Source organism: Cavia porcellus, unplaced genomic scaffold (genome assembly GCF_034190915.1).
Source record: "Cavia porcellus strain 051 isolate PalLab524CR breed Dunkin Hartley unplaced genomic scaffold, mCavPor4.1 scaffold_32, whole genome shotgun sequence".
Taxonomy (NCBI): domain Eukaryota; kingdom Metazoa; phylum Chordata; class Mammalia; order Rodentia; family Caviidae; genus Cavia; species Cavia porcellus.
In genome coordinates, this window is record NW_026947515.1 from 19,041,479 (window position 1) to 19,055,698 (window position 14,220).

Below are 14,220 nucleotides of genomic sequence, written 5' to 3' on the forward strand. Positions count from 1 at the left end.
TAGAAGAAAACTTTGGGGAGACAGGGTCTTGATATATACCTCAAGCTGGTCTTGAACTTTGTGGTCCTCCTGCCTCAGCCTCCTGAGTGCAGAGTTATGGACATTCACCACCATGCTCAGTCTGTTTGGTTAGATGGAAAGATGAGGTTGAGCTATGTTTTTCTTGTTTGTCAGTCCATTAAGGCAGAATCAACTGACTTTATTATATAATTTAAAAAACTACTGACTTTTCTTTCCCCAAAGGAGCTCTCCATTCCCTTTAATTTGGAGAGGAAGGAATATAGTACATTATATCGTAATGATAACTATGCCTTGCCCTCTCAAGTGTGTATTCTGGTCTTTTCCTATGACCCACAATCTTCCAATGTGCAAGTAATACCCAAGTATATCATTTGCCTCCTATCTCTTTTAGTAGCCTGCAAACATTGGTGACCTGTAGTACAGTGGACTGTTTGTCTTTTCTAACTGCATGGTGAGTCTTCACAGTTTGAGGAGTGGGAAGTATGGATCCGAGAGTCCTACTTTGTATTATGAGTCATTACATTCTGGCAGTAATGTTTTTGCACAACTTTTAGTGTGCCCAGAGGCTAGAGCTCAGTTTATTAGGAGAGAAACTGTAACTTAAAACATGCATCTTCAGAAGCAACACGAGGACTCAAAAACTGGTCTTAAAATAGATTTCAAAAAAACCCAAAGTTATATTTTAGGAAAAGGATATGGTCCAAGGCTTTGCAGTGACACAGTAGGCAGGTCAGGTGTTGGGGACCATTTTATTTGAGAAACTGCATTGTGCCCCTTTCATATTGTGAGCTGGCAAATCACACTGGTGTAAAACATGCTTCTTGAGACCCAGAACAGTCTACCCAATCATGATAGAAATTTGTCTAAAATGGTGAGAGTGTAAATGAAGGTACTTCAAAATTCTGGGTAATCACTGTTCAGTGCTATGGGATTAGCTATGTGCCTTTCATTTAAGCTACAAGATAAAATATATATGGCAAATCAGTACATAGATGTCATTTACTAGAAACCCTTGGTTTCAAAAGGGCTGCAGTAGAATTTATTAGGAATTAACCTTTTCCTGTTTTTGTTAGGGTAAAAGTAAAACTAAAATGCAGAATATGTGCAAATCAGCTTTACTAAAATAGGACACAGTTCATACTTATGAGTTGAAAAACTTGGGTAGTCTGGAAGAAAAATTTTAAGATAGTGTATCAAGGCTATTTATTTATGAACTAGACTCTGCAATGTAATTCAGGCTGGCCTCTTAACTCACAGCGATCCTGCTGTCTAAACCTGAGTACGGAGGTTACAGGTGTATGCTACCATGCCTGGCAAGGTTTTTATGTCAAGAATTCCTACAGGATACAGATCTTGTAAATTCTTATTTTCTCATTGGATAGCACAGTGTGTCAAATAGTAATTGCTTAATAAAAGTTCATTTCAGAAAGCTTTGCCTTTCCAAGATTTTAAGTTAGCACCATAGAATTTTATTGAATAGTATTCTCTACCAGGGAATTATTGAAGTCTATTTGTTGAATGAACTTGCTTTTTTTCCTCATTGCTAATTTTTTTTTAGCATTAGTTTTTCTCTAAGCTTTTGAGAGTAAGGAAATGTAATGTAAAGTGGACAAAATTCAGTACTCAGTATAGTTTTATATGAATGTTATTGAAAACTCTTGTTCTTGTTACTTGAACCATGAATCCAAAAAAGATCTTGCCATGAATTTTATGTACAGCTGACTGTACCCTTGTTTGGAAAAACTTGGTCATGTGGCATCAAACTTAACGGAGATCCTTACTTTTTAATTCCTTTAAAAAGAAGCAGCTAGCCTGGGTGTGGTGGCACATGCCTGTAATCCCAGCACTTAGGAGGCCGAGGCAGGAGGATCCTTGTAAGTTCAGGACCATCCAGCGCTACAAAGTGAGCTGAAGGACCAAAAAAAGAGACCATAAATGAAAGCAGCTTAAAGTCAGTCAGACCTGGTTAAATACTCTTGGCAAGGAACAGTTGGGGAATACATAAAGATGAATAAAAATTTTGTTCTGATGGTAAACCAAAAATTGGTAAGAACTGATACTGAGACTTTCTCCTACTGCTTGCTGTTTGGCCTTTGTGACTGCATATTAGCACTTGCACCAGAGAGTTTGAAGGGGAAGAGGCTAAAACCTAATTAGTGAGTTTCTGGTGTTTGCTAGAATTGGGACTATAAAAATATTAGTCTGATGTGGGATTGGGTATAACTCAGTGGTAGAATGCTTGGCTGGCATGTGCAAAGTTCTGAGTTGGATCTGCAAAATAGAACAAACTGCTGATTTGATAAAGTGAACTGTCAGAATGTTTCAGTAAACTTTATATATTGTTATGGAGAATAGAGATGTTTAAAGACTTTAATTAAGAATATATTTTAAAAATACACTTTTTTATGCGGCTTGCTTTTTTTTTTTTTGGTCCTGGGGATTGAACTTACAGTCTTGCACTTGCTAGGCAATTTCTTGTGCTGCTGAGCTAAATCCCCAGCCCCTGCTTGCTTTTTTAAAGACTAGGTTGTTTCTATTTTTTTAGTGTTACAGTTCTTCTGTGAAAAAATTGTCCATGTAACTTAGCATATCATGGGACTTTTTATGTTGGCTAGAGTCCTAGAAGTGCTTTTGCTAGGTAAAATTTTGAATAATTACATTTAAAATTTTTATAGATATTATCTTCAAAATGTTATGTAGCCATATTTAATACTGTAAAATACTTCATAATTGAAGAATTTTGCCAGCCTGCGTATAAGTACTTAGCTATCTGAGTGAGAGGAATTTGAAATAGAGATAGATCCTAGATTCAGTTGACACCTTTCTTGAAAAGTTTGTTGTCACTTCATGACCAGACATTCTTTTCACTGATGGCCTAATGGTTCACCATCTGATTCAGCATACAGTGCTCACATTACTTAACATGTATTGGTCTACTGTTTGCTAGGCATAGTGCTACTTGTAGGGGATATAGGTAAAATATTCTGTAACTATTGAGGAAGTACAGAGTCTAGTGGAGAAAAGGGACAGACAAAATGGTGAGTTACATTTATACTGGCAGCTCTTGTCCTGGGTGTCATAGGCGTGCAGGTAGAAGGCTAGCGAGGAAAGACTCCTAATTCAACCTGGAACTAATGAGAAGGAATGCTTAAAATAGCTGAACTCTGAAAGAGCCATGTGAGCAAATATGGACATACATAGAAAGCCAGGAACCATACATGAGATTCAGGTGACGGTAGTGGGGATGGGTTGCAGATGAAATTGATTGTTAAAAGGGTATACACACGAAAGATCATTGCTAAAATAACTGTGGTGGAAAAGTGGGCCCAGGGATTTAGCTCAGTGGCATAAGTTCCTGCTCAGGAAGCATGAGGTTGTGAGTTTGATCCCCGGTATCAAAAAAATAATCATTGCTTAAAGGGTACAGATACCTGCTTGTGGGAAGTTTGGATTCATTCTTGTCCCAAAGTCAGTGGATAAGTTAAGAATCACTTCGTCAGATTTGTATTTCCTCCCTTCCTCTTTTCTCACATTTAAAATAGTCATTATAAGCACCTGCCTTGCAAGCAGGCGGTTGTGAGTTCAATCCCCTGTACCGATATTAAAAAAAAAAAGTCATTATGGTAGTGGATGCAAGATTGGATGCTGTCAGAAGTGGGGAGAAGAAAATTGTCCCATGCTGCTACCTTTTCCAAAGAATGACCCACTTCTGAATCCAGATCTGGGCCTGACTTCAAACAGGTGTCTTTCTGTGTCTAATATGTGGACAGACACTCTGTGTGTGGTTCAGTATATTATTTTCATGCTCCTTGGACATGTGGGCCAGTGTCTGCATGAAGTGTGTAAACCCTCCTCCCCTCTTGAGAATATCTTCTCTTTCCTGGAAGCTTTCCTTGACACCTTAAGGCAAAATGTGATGCATAAACTGCCTTTACATCTCTGATACCTTATCATCTTTGGCATTAATGAACCTTTAAAATTTCTAGTGTTTCCAATGTTACTGTCTGCTGGTAATCTATGATTTAAATCTGGCATTAGTGGAGATTTAAGTGCGGTTTATTATACTGTATAAGACAGTAGTCAATCAGGATTCATTTATGTAGGGAATGTTGAGGCACAGAAATTGGTTTTGGGTTTGGTATCAGTGGCAGAGGATGGGGTTTGAATATGGAACAACTTAGATGTTGTTTTCTCTGAGAAGCCTTCCCTAAAATCTAACTACTTTTCGGCCCATATGAGGGTTGCTAGAGATTTCCTTCTTTTCTTGGCCTTTTCATCATTGTGTAAGTGTTTAGTGCAGTGGTTTGAATGTTGTAGGCGTGTGTGCATGTAATGGATGGATATTGAACCCAGGGTCTTATTTGTGTTAGACAAACAGTCTACTACTGAGCTACCTGGCCATTTTTATTTTTACTTGAGAACATGGTATCACTAAGTTGCTTGTCTGGCTTGATTCTCTTGCCTTAGCTTCCTGAGTGTGTGGGGCATGTGCCACCACATCCAGTTGAAGGGATTTTAATAAATACTGAAGATGCTTGGTAGGTAGTTGGTGTTCTCTTAGTGGCTTTCCTGTAAAGAATAAAATTCAAAATTTAGTGTGTAGCCTTAAATTGCCTGATATAATCAAAAGCTTGGGCTTGAATGATCTTGCCTCTACAATTTAGTAGTTATCTAATATAGACAAATTACTTACTCTTTCTAGTGTACCAAGTTTCCTCATTCGTAAAAAGAGGACAGTGGTACTTACCTTACAATGTTATTGTGAAATTAAGAGGATATATGTAAAATACTTAGTACAGTGGCTGACATAATAAAAGGTCAATTAATGTTACGGAGCAATGGTCTTAACCTATTCTCCATTTAGTTATGTTTCTCTTACTAATTAAAAAACTTTCAGTTAAGAAACTATTCTCAAAGAACAGTGTTAAGGACTTGGGTGTGTGTGTGATCCATTTTATTTATTTATTTTTTTGGTGGTACTGGGGATCAAACTCATGACCTCATGCTTGCCAGGCAGGTGTTTATATCATTGAGCTAAATCTTCAGCTCTATTTTTTAAATAAAGGTTTTGTCTTCTCACCAGGATAGTCTGTAACATCTATGTTTGTTTCTGTGTAAAAGAAATTCTAGTGTATCCCGTAATGTAGCTTCTAGTATTGTACTTCATTACAAATCACTACATAGCTGCTTTCTTCCTCTTGTGTGAGAAGTTGTACTTATACCACTCTTTTATTCAAGTTATGTGGATCCTTTCCCAAATTTTCTCTATTATTTTGATTGTGTCATTTTCTTCAATAGAATCTCACCCCACCGTGTGAATTGCCTCTTGCATGCTAGATAAGCACTTTACCACTGATCTTTGTCCTCAGCCTGTCTTTCATTTCTTAATGAATTGTAATTTATATTTGGAGGTTACTTCAGGTAGCTTTTTGGACTGTTCTATTCTAGTCAGCCGGAGCTTTTGAAGTACCAAGTTAGAGGAATTTGCTTATCTTAGAAACAGAGTTAGTAAATTCACAACAAGAGAACATTTAGATGATTTGAAATTGAATAATAGCGACTTTTAAGTAGATTGTGTAAGAATCTCAAGAGTCAGAAATTTTTGTGGAGATGCTGTGATTAATGTTTGGGGCCAGAAGAATAGAAGGGTCTTCTGTGTAGAGGTAGCAGTATAAGTGAAGATTTGGAATTGCCTGACAATCTGTGGGAGAGTTTGGATGTATACTACCTGATATCTTTGGTTTTTTGTGTGTAGGCAGTATTTAGGGTTGAATCCTGGGTCTTTGCCCTGAACTAATTCTTTTTTTTTTGTACCAGGGATTGAACTCACAACCAGGCAGGTGCTTACACCAATGAGCTAAATCCCCAGCTCTTCCTGAACTAATGCTAACTAAACCCTTTTCATTTTGAGGACAAGGTCTTGTTAAGTTGGCCAGGTACACCTCCTGCTACTTACGAGTCCAATTATTTAAATGCAAGATGAGCAAAAATTGCGTTTTGTTCCATTACGTTTATAAGATAATATAACAGGAAATATAAAAATACAATTTTGTCATTTATTCAGTAGAATTGACTGGTTGAGGCCGGAATATAGCTAAGTGGCATAGTCCTTGCCTGGCAGGCTGGTCCTGAGTTTGATTCCTGGTTTAAAAAAAAAAAAAAAAAAAAAAAAAAAAAGAATTGAAATAACCTGCCAAGTGTCCCAGGATAGTAAGTATACAGACACACTACCTGAGAGATGTTTGGGGCAAACTGTTAAGAGGTTATAAGTTGTGTCATTACTCTCAGCTTGTCCTGATTTTAAGTTTCATCGTGAGTAATGTGGATTTGTGGAAAGGTACTAGAAATTAGAGTGAAGTGATTTAAAAAACAAAAAAGTATATGTAATATGGGGGGGACTGGAGGTGAACCAGTCAGGAAGGTATTAGGAGGTGTAAACTTCCTAATATCAGGAGGATATTTCAAACTTGAACAGGGTTATGGGAAATAAATGGAAAGTTTTCATTATAAAGGAGGTGAACTTAGGAAGGAAAAGTGCTTTCTCACCAGTCTTTATATTCTTCAACCCCTTTGTATTTCTCAGTTTAATCTTTTTTTTTTTTTATCGGTACCGGGAATCGAACTCACGACTGCCTGCTTGCAAGGCAGGTACTTATGCCGCTGAGCTAAATCCCCAGCTCTTCTCAGTTTAATCTTTTGAAGACTTTGGCTTTTCTGCTGTAGTGACCTTATTAATGAATTTCAGTAGCTTCTTTATTGGTTTTGCCATCTGGATGCATTTTCACTTTATTTTATTTTATTTCACTTTATTTTGGCCAACTAGTCTCTCTGAAGCACAGTTCTGTTAATGATGCTGCCATTCTGAAAACTGATAATGATATTCACCTGTTGCAAGTCTGAGTAAATGCTGAATATTCAGTGTTGTCCCTCTAGGTTTCAGATGATCTACCTTATTCTGTATCATCACTTCCTTTATTAAAACATACTGTATATTTCAGAAAAACTTCCTTTCTTTTAGTCTTTAGTATGTCCTGTTTCTCAGAACTGTGCTGCTTTTGCTATTTCAGTAGAAGACCATACAAGGCCATGTGTGGTCGTGAACACCTGTAATTCCAGCACTCAGGAGCCTGGGGTAGGCAGATCACTATGAGTTTGAGGCCAGCCTGATCTGCATAGCTAGCAAAACCCTGTCTCAAAAAGACCAAAAAACAAAACAAAACCAAAAACCCTACACAAATCAAAAACCTTATCATCTTTCGTCTTCCCATCTTTTACATAATGAAATTTTAGTACATGTTCAAGTCTCAGCTGAAATCTTAATGACATGGACACTTCCCTAATCATCCTTCCTCCTTTATGTTTTTTTTTTTTTTTAATTTTATTTTCCTTCTGTAGTTTTTGTAGCTATATCAGGAGCAAACTTTCTTCCTCATCTGATTTTTGCGTGTTTCTAGTGTAAGTGCAGTTGTAATTCTTGACTTGTTGGCCAAAGAGCCTTAAGCTTTCCTCTTGGGTCGGTGAAGTATAACATTTTTGCAAGGTGGATGCTTCTAGGTTATTCCTGTACACTTGGAGACTTGGAAATTTACCAGGAATAAAGTGGAGTTTTCATTTGTAGATACAGAACTCTGACCTGGAGTATTCAAAAGAGCAAGATATGTTTTTCTGTGGCATGTGTGAGAGAGAATACAATTTTCGTAGCTAGTGGTTCTTTATTGGGAAGTATGATTTTGATTTGCTAGTGGAAGGTATTTGATACAGCTCTTTTTTTTGGTGATCATAATTTGAAGAGACTACTGGCATCTAGCGAGTAGAAACCAGAGATGGTGTCCAAACATCCTTCAGTGCACAGCATTGCCCCCATTCCAAAAACTTGCCCAGGCCAGGGGTATAGCTCGGCGGTAACAGTGACTTCTTGGCAAGTGCAGGGTCTTGAGTTCAATTCTTGGTATAAAACAAACCCCAAAATGCACTAGTGCTGTCCTTGAGAAATTGCCCTGGGGATATATATTTGCTTCTACTTGTGGTAAGTGTAAGTTTGTCCTTGGATCTATGTTGCAGTTTAAAGTAATAGAACCGGTACAGGAAAGCACCCTACTGGTCAAATTATTGAACTTTATCCCAACTTCTCAGAGCAGAGTTCTGCCTGATACTAATAGCTATAAGGAAGAGGGAAATGCTTTTTTATTAAATAACTTTGGTAAAAGCAAACAGTTGAGCATTCATTATGATAAAAGTTCATTGTGAATCTCCATCAGGGAAATTCATTTCTCAAGATGTTTTGCATTTTACATCTGTCCCTAAAATTTTAGCTTCTTTGGAAATGTCAGCAATTGTAGCCCAGACTAGAGTTTTATTGCTGAAGAATCTTGATTTGATGACATTTTTATCCCTACATTACTGCAAACCTTAATTTATGTTAGTGACAGCAACTGCAGTAATGTTACCTATATTTATCATATTGAAAAATACTAGATGAACTAAAAATTGGATATTTCTTAATTCTGAGTAAACAGTTGTGACATCTTTTCCTATCAATAAATTGAAAATTTTAATCAACTTCCCAGGTAGTTTATGAGAATTAATTATAGCTTTTAGTGCTTTGTATTTTTTGGAGAATGATATGCTGTTTTTACAAAACTTTTAAATTGGACAGGCTTTCTCTATTTTAAATTGTTGAGTGAAGCTTTTTTTGGGCGTGGGAGGCCAAATAGGATTGGAGTCACTGGTTTAATCAACATTTTGCTCAGTAAATCAACTTTTTGATTCTTTCCTTTATGCCACACAATACATATTTATGGTGGAGACATTATTTAAACCAAAAGACATTTTTAATAATAAAAGTAAGGTCCTAGTATATGTTTTATAACACTAGATTTTTTTTTCCCTTTTTTTCCCCCCAGTACCGAGGATCAAACTCATGACCTTGCACTTGCCAACCAGGCATTTGTGCTGCTGAGCTAAACCCCCAGCCCCTAACACTAGTTTTTCAGTGGAGTAGACACTTCATGTCAGTAAATACAGCTCTGTAATGCTATTTTCTTTTCTTTTTTTTTTAAAGGCAGAGTCTTCCTCTGTAATTCAGGCTGATCTTAAACTCACTAGACTAGCCCAAACTTGGGGCAGTCTTGCATCAGCTTCCCGTGTTGGGATTATTAGTGTGCACCACCACAACCAGCTTTGCAGTGCTATTTTTTATGTTGGATAATAATTCTGTTGCATGTGTAGTTCAAAATTTAAATCATTGGGCAGTTTGTTTTCTTTTTATGAGCATGAAATAGTAAAATGAAATCAAATTTAGATATGTAATTTTGGGAGGGGCATTATGGATTGAACTCAGTCAGGGCCTCTGCACTGAGCTGTATCCCATCTTTTTGAAAATTTTTATTTTGAGACAGGTCTTGATAAATTGCCCAGGTTGGGCTCAAACTTGGCCATTCTCCTGCTTCAACCCCCCAGAGTGCTGGCATTATAGGCCTGTCTCTCCTGGCTGAGAAAAAAATTTTGTTTGAATGTCCTATAAACTTAGGTGATTTTATATGGCAATTGTAGCTAATAGTGCTATAGTTCTGTTTAGATATGTCTTTCCTTTTCCTGTGTGCATGAGTATTTAAGTACAGTGATTTTAAGATAATAAGTTGCTTTATGTTTGTGCCATGTATTAAAGTCTTATAGAAATTTATTCCTTCTCTATTAGCTTTTTCTTTCTTTCTTTCTTCCTTCCTTCCTTCCTTCCTTCCTTCCTTTCTTTCTTTTTTTGGTACTGGAGATCGAACTCACAACCTTGCGCTTGCCAGACAGGCACTTAGGCCACTGAGCTAAATCTCTGGCCCTCTATTAGCTTTTTATCTCTAGATTATAAAATAAATTTTGGCAGGTAATAGGTTAAGTAAATGAGAATATTTTGAGTAATCTTCATAGCAGCCTTAAAGGTAAACTCTGTTGTTTATTGATGATCAAACTGAGGAACTGGAGTAGTTGAGTAAATTCATAGGAGGTAAATGGGGCCAGGATGTGAACCCAAATGTCATTTGAGCTTATAATATTGAGTCTTAGCATAACACTTCAGGTCAGTGAAGGAAGAAGGGGAGGATATGGATCTATCTTTGGAATTTTTGAGACAGGTTCTGTCTGTATAGTCCAGGGTGGCCTTGAACTTACTGTGTAGCCCAGGCTGCCCTCAAACTCATGGTGACTGTCCTGTCCATCTCTCAAGCACTGGCATTTACAGGTGTGTGCCACCATATCCAGCTTTACATTTTTTTAAAACAGCAAACTGAGAACTTTAAAGAATTTCTTAATCAAATAAATTTGAAAGTTTGTATTCAGGTCTTTCCTAGGGTGTGCTCTTAGAGGCCTGTTATTTGTGCTGGGTAAACCTGGGTTTTCCTGTTTTTTCTTTAAATGTCTCTAGCCTTAGTGGAGCGAGGTGGCTCATGCCTGTAATTCCAGCACTCGGGAGGCTGAGGTGGGAGGGTTGTTGCACGTTTGAGACCAGCCTAGGCTACAAAGTGAGCTGAAGGCCAGCCTGAACTGCATAGTGAGACCCCATCTCAAAAAAAAAAAAAAAAAAAAAAATCTCTAGCCTTGCCTAGGTCCCTAGAAATAGGTTGTTTTTACCATTACTGTAGTGCTTTTTTGTAGTACAGTACTTTTCGATATGTTGTAAAAATCATCTGCAACTAAAAAAAAAAAATCATCTGCAACTGATGTGCCTTATTACCTTTCCATTGTATCAACTATGTATTGATATTCTAAAGAGTAGGAGTTGAATTGATGGATCAGATAGTAATTTTTCTTTATGGGGAAATACTTTGCATATTATGAAACTGACTCAAAGTATTTTGAACAGATAACTTATATTTGGTTTAGCTATCAACTGGTCCACAGCACAATTATCAACTGTATTAGGATTTGGATTAAATTTAAAATCATAAATGAAAAATTGAACACAGACCGAGTTGTGTCATACAGAATGCCATTAGGGCAGTACATTTTAACAGTACGTGTTAAAATGTTACGGTGTTTATACAGATATTTTCTCACTCTGAATTGTCATAAAGAAGTTATTATAATGTTGTAGGGCCTGCCATCCTTTGTTAGTATTGATCTAAAAATTAAAATACTGGTCCAGATTGGAGATATTCTTTTTCTGACAGGGGGAGAGAAGGCTTGCATAGTTTAGTGAATTCACAAACACGGGCTGTCTAATGCCTGAAAATTGATGAGAACCACAGAGAGCTTTTGTGGGTTGTTATTTTTATATATTTTTTATTACAACCCCTGAGAAATTGTAAAGATAACTATTTACTACTTTTAACGTAAAAAGCCCACTGTGAAAAAAAAAAACTCAGTCATAGCCAATACAAAAATTTAATGAAAGACACTTTTTATATTTTTGCAAATCTCTTTAATTTTTTAACTTAATAGAAAACAACTGGCTTCTCATGTTTGGTGTAGTCATTCTGTTGTGTTATCATTTAAGTAGAAACATACAAGGAAAATCTGGCCTTGGGCTGGGAGTGTAGGTCAATTGCAGACTGTACAACTAATTCACAAAGCCCTGGCTTTGACCTAGCACCACGAAAAAAGAAAAAAACCCCAGCCTCAACAGATAAATAGTTGGAAAAAAGAGAAGAGTTTAATAGTCTTTTCAGATACCTATATTAAATAAGTTTTCAGCTATCCTTTGTATCTCAGTGACTTTTCAAGTCACTGGAACAGAATACTGACAACCACAGCCAAGAGGAGGAAGGGTTTATGGCCTGTGTTTCAGCCTGTAGTCCTCTACTCCAGGACAGGAATGCATGGCAGAGGGCATGGCAGATGAAGAGCTGCAGCTTACCTCTGCAGCCAGAGCAGAGAAAGGAGGGAGGAGGGGCTGAAGAGGGAGATAAACTCTTCCAGCCTGCTTCCCCCGTGACCAGACTGCCTTCCAATAGCAAGCCTGCTTTACTTCCTTTGTAATATATACTGTCACTGTTGTCCCAAACATACAAAGCTTTGGGGGGGGGCATTTTATATTGCATCCAAACTCAACAAGTTGTTATTCCATGAATTCTAGTTATACAAGTGGAATCTAAAATTCTATCAATTAACCTTTCATATTATTACATTAAAATCCAAATTACAATCGGACTGACTTGTACTTAGTTTTACTCATCCTCAATTTGTGAGTTCGATCCCCAGTTCACGCACACAAAAAAAGATTATGTCTAACAATAATGTTGGTCATTTGGTCGTTTATTAAGTTATACAAACCTATCAAATGTTAACATATTATGTCAAATTCACATTTGCCAATTACATTACTAATCTGTTTAATGAGAAGTAAGTATTGGCGAAATGTTCAAGCTCATGGCTTGTAGAAGTTTTCAAAAGATGGTATGTATTGTTGCTTGAAAGTTCAGATTTTGTCACTGATAACAAATATTAGTGGTTTTCCTTACAATAGCAGGTTTACTTTGTTCATTTATAGGAAAATGTCTGCTCACTATTTAAGTTGCAGTAGTCATAGTATGTTTGTCAATGAGATAAAAATACTATTTCGTTAAGAAAGTTCTAAAATGAGCTTGCAATTCAGTTTTAAGTAACTGTCTTTTTTTATATACATACATATACATATTTTGTTTCTTTCAGCTTCTCACACCAGTGAGACAATATGATTATATAAGTTGTCAGATTTATTTTGCTTATGAATATGGTCTCAAGTTGCATCCATTTACCTGTAAAAGTCTCCAGTTTATCCTTCTTTATGGCTGAGTAGTACTCTATTGTATACAATACCACATCTTTTATGTCCATTGCTTAGTCGATGGACATTTAGGTTGTTTCCCAAGATCAAGCTATTACAAACTGCACTGCTATAAAAGTGGGTACACATATATTGCCTGTGGTATAATGTTTTTAATTCTTTTGTGAATATACCCAGAAAGGGAATAGCTGGGTTGAATGAGACCTCCAATCCTAGGTTTTTGAGGAATCTGTACGCTGATTTCCACTATGGTTGCACCAGTCTGCATTCCCACCTAATAGTGAAGAAGGGTTCCTTTTCCCCCCAAGCCCCTCCAGCATTCGTTATTGATTGATATCTTGATAATAGCCATTCCTTCTGGGGTGAGGTGGACTCTTCAGTGTTGTTTTAATTTGGTAATTCAGTTTTCAAGTGCTTTCCCTCACATTTCATAAAGCAGCAGAGTACTTCATGCATAGTTTTACTTTAAATACACAGTATATTAAAACGGGTATTCAAAGGATCAACAGGTGATAAAATTAAGATTTATCAAAAATATTCTAGCTGGCATGGTGGCACATGCCTATAATCCCAGCACTCTGGGACACTTGAGGCAGAAGCCCAGCCTGGGCAGTTTAGCGATTTACTGACAAAAGAGTGGTAGTATGGAGTGGGGATGGGAGGTCCTTGGGTTTAATCCCTAGTACTGGAAGGGGGGGTGGCGGCTGCGTGGGGACAAGAACATTTTTACCTGTGAACTGATTTGCACAGTTTGGTGACACTATCAATTTGTTCTAAGGTAGTAGCAATTTTGATCATCTTTGTTTTTATACCGTCATTGTACATGTTAACACAGTGAAAAAGGCAAATAATATTTCAATTTATCTGTGAAAACATTGACTTTAGAATGGTTTTTGAGGTCCCAGAAATCCAGAATCCATGCTTTAAGAACGCTTGACTTAGCCAGGTATGGTGGCACACACCTGTAATCTCAGCACTTGGAAGGCTGAGACAAGAAGATCTCCAAGTTTAAGGCCAGTCTGGTCTGCACAAGGCCAGCAATTTTTTTCTAAGAGTTAGCAGGGCCTCATCATAGTAGTTGTTAATGAGGAAGTGAGTAGAGAGAGAATGCAGAAGGAAAAATCTAGTGTAATACCAATATTCAAGGGCACAGATAAGAGAAAGAGAAAAATAGTGCTGAGATCAGGAGAGGAAAATTTCAAGAAAGGCAGTGCTGGCTAGTGCTTGGGAGAAAGCAGATAGGATGAGGAATACAGACTTGACTATTGGATTTAAAAATGAGATTTACTGGTGATTTTTGCCAGAGGAATAGGTGTTGGAAGAATGAAGACTCAGGCAGCTTTTTATACTCTTCTTTCAAGGGGCTTTGGGGTAAAGGGCAAGACACATGAGGAGCAATTAATTTGAGGACATAGGAAACTTGAGTACATTCTTAGGCTGAAATG

At 37.2% G+C, this 14,220-nt stretch overlaps 1 protein-coding gene across 4 annotated transcripts in view; it reads left to right on the forward strand.

Annotated features, from left to right (window-relative positions):
* Kansl1 (KAT8 regulatory NSL complex subunit 1) overlaps window positions 1-14,220 on the forward strand; it is a 176,222-nt gene that overhangs the window by 34,472 nt on the left and 127,530 nt on the right. The window lies entirely within an intron of this gene.